At 39.0% G+C, this 3,233-nt stretch overlaps 1 pseudogene; it reads right to left on the bottom strand.

Moving 5' to 3' along the window:
• Positions 1-1,856: 1,856 nt before the first annotated feature.
• LOC114095664 (protein Shroom3 pseudogene) lies at positions 1,857-3,002 on the bottom strand (annotated as a pseudogene).
• Between the last annotated feature and the right edge of the window lie 231 nt (positions 3,003-3,233).

Below are 3,233 nucleotides of genomic sequence, written 5' to 3'. Positions count from 1 at the left end.
GTTTGTAAATGCACTTCCAAATCTGCATGTAGAAATTCAGTGATAAATATTCAATAAGTACAAGAAAAGTAAAACAAGCAAACATGCTCTTTTAGTATTTTGTATTTATATGCTTTTGGTACACCAAAAAGCTTTAACAGAAGATCTGTTAATATGTTAATTTTCTTGTGTGTTCCTAGTGGATGTTAAATCTACCACAAGCTTCGGTTTCATTATTTCTTTAAATAAACAATCTCTAAATTATGAGACTGGCCTTTGCCTAGGAATGTAACAAAAATAAAATGTTTTAAAAATGTTAGAATATATAGCCTAAAGATAAAATCAATAACAACGCTGATCCATAAAAGTAAGTGTGTGTACATTTACATTCAGTTAGTTGGAAAATTTGAACCTCATGTTTAGACTACATATAGTCTGATACAAATATATAATCTGATATAGATATATACCTAATATATAAACATATACACATTGTACATAATATACATACATATTGTACATAATATATACATATACATATTATATATTATGTATATGCTAGAATACTACATGGTTGTTATGGTTGAGATCCAAGATGTCCCTCCCAGACTCCTTCCTTGAAGGCTTGGTCCTCAATACAGCAATGTTTAGAGGTAGGACTTTTAGAAAATGATTGGATCATGAGCGCTCTAACCTCATTGGTGAGATATTTCATTTGATGAATTTGTCATTTTAATAGATTACAGGGAGGCAGCGGAATCCAGGTGGTAAGGCACAATTGAAAGAAGTAGGTCACTGAGGACATGTCCTAGAAGTGTATATCTTGTCCCTGGTCCTTTATCTCTTTTTCTTCTTCTCCTTCTCTCTTTTTCTGTCTTCTCTCCCTCCTTCCTCCTCCTTCCCTCTGCCCTCCTCTTCATCTCTCTCCCCACCCCTCTCTCTTGCTTCTTGGTTGCCATGATGTTCTGCCTCTCCTCAAACCCAAGGCAATGGAACCAGCCAACCATGCACTCAAACCTCTGAAACCAGGAGGCAAAATTAGTCTGTCTTCCTCTAAATTGTTTTTCTCAGGTATTTGTCACAGCAACAAAAAAAGCTGACTTAACAATGGTTTATCAACATAATGCCAAAGGGAATGAAGACAAGGAGAAAAATTGGACAATTTCATGTAATTAAGTCTACTGAAAATTGTAGTTATTTCATAATGCATATACAGGGATAGGTCAGATTTTAGTAAGCAGAAAAAGGATGCAGGATTAAGTTGCAATTTCATTTTAAAGGTCTGGAAAGAGCATTATGAACTATTGTGGCAAAGGAACTAATCACTAGGGACCATAATGATTGCTGTTTGACAATTTTAATATGTAAGGGCACCTGATTAAAATTTAAGGGGCACCTTGAGTATTATTGAAGATAAATTAACATTTATGGAGTATTTCTTGGAGTCAGACTCTGGACGGTTGCTTTGCACAGGATAACCTATTTAATCCTCATGACAACTTTGGGAGTTAGGTTTTATTAGCTAGGAAAATGTTTTGATTTTTGTGAAAAGAATATGAATTTTGGAATCAGATGGACATATATTCCAGGTTTCCAGTCACTATTTTTTGTTGATTAATTTTGACATTATTTTTCTTTTTCTTTTTTTTTTTTTACTATCTTTGGAATTCTTCATTATTTCACAAAATACAAAGCTCAGACGTGAACGTCTACATCCACCACAAAATAGAATCAAATAAGTGGTTAGCACACAAACATAATGATCTTTTTCATTTTTAAAAATATAAATAACAATGTTCAAGGTTTTGCAAGTTTCTTCTCAACGTGTGTCTTTTTAAGGCTGTCGCAGACCCTTCATCAATGGTACTTGCACCCTGCCCACCAGCACGAAAGGCCACTGTGGATACATTCCTGAGGGTGACACACTGATCTATGTCACCTCAGCCGGTTAAAACCTAAACGAGCAATCAACACCCTCCAACCAGTCCTCACAGTTTCATTAACTTTCTTTCTACTACAAAGTAACAATTGAAAGGGGGAAAGTTTCCAGCAGCATTCAAGCTCTCAAAAGATGAATCATGAAGGGCAAGAAGGAAAAACCAGGCTTCTTTCTGAATAGAACTTTCTTCCTCTTATCCAGGAAAGCCCCAATAACCCATGTAGTTTATACAGTGGTTTGTACTGAAACATTTTTTTTTTTTTTCAGATTAAATAGTGTTGAGAGAAGCCGGGATCTTTTGGTGGGGTATTTTTGGAGAGGTTAATGTTGGAAAAATGCCACTGAAAGTACATCCCCCAACAGGAGTCGTTTCGCTGGTGAGGTCTGGAGGCAGAGCCAGGGCCCCAGTCTTGGGAGTGAAGTCTGAGGGCAGACTCTCCAGCAGACACTTGACCTGCTCTTGGCCCAGTTTTATCTTGTCGTCCAGCTTGCGCTGCTCGATGAGGAGTGTCGACTTCATTTTCACGAAGTGCTGGTAATCCTGGAGTTGCTCCTCCGAGAGGTAATTGGCCAGGATGTCCAGCACCACTCGCTCCCTGCGATCGAGGTTCTCCTTGAGCTCCAGGGCATCCTCGTGCTGCCCAGCCAGCATCTTCCTTTTCTCGTTCAGAGAGCTCCTTTCTTCATTACTAGCGTCTTCACCAAGGCCGCTAAGGACGTTCTCTACACGGGCCAGGCGCCCCGAGAGGGAGAGCAGCAGGTTCACCACCTTGTCCAGGTCCCCTATGAACATCTTGTACTTGTCAAACTCATTGGGCTTGCAGAGCTCACTGATCACAGCCTCCACCTCTTCTCCCAAGGCATTATTAAGCTTGATGTCCATGAGCAGACTCCCCTTGGCTTCCTGGAGTGTCTCCAGCTTGTGGGTGAGGCTTTCAATAAGCTCAGCCTTTTTTTCATTGACATCCATCTGCTCCTCTTCCTCAGCCACCTCCTCTGGCATATCTTTGATTTTGTTCAGAAGCTCAGCCTTGGCAGCAGACACACTGTAGTAGGCAGAGCAGTTGACCAATGTGCCCACCATTGACATTATTTTTCTTAGGTACAAAAGTCATGTGAACTGAACTGATGCTTTTCCATTTTAAACTTTAATACAGTATTTTTAGTGTGCTTTATTCAAAACATAGATTCTGCTCTTCTATGTATTACAAATGCCTCATAGTAGAAGACACACTAATGTAGTGTTGAAAAAGCTGTAGAAGAAATGTGAGGAAAACTGTAGAAAAAGGAGGGAGGGTGTTTATATATTAATTTA

This window comes from Marmota flaviventris, chromosome 18, assembly GCF_047511675.1.
Source record: "Marmota flaviventris isolate mMarFla1 chromosome 18, mMarFla1.hap1, whole genome shotgun sequence".
Lineage (NCBI taxonomy): Eukaryota > Metazoa > Chordata > Mammalia > Rodentia > Sciuridae > Marmota > Marmota flaviventris.
The sequence above is the reverse complement of the archived record's forward strand: the minus strand, read 5'-3'. Positions and strand labels throughout refer to the sequence as shown.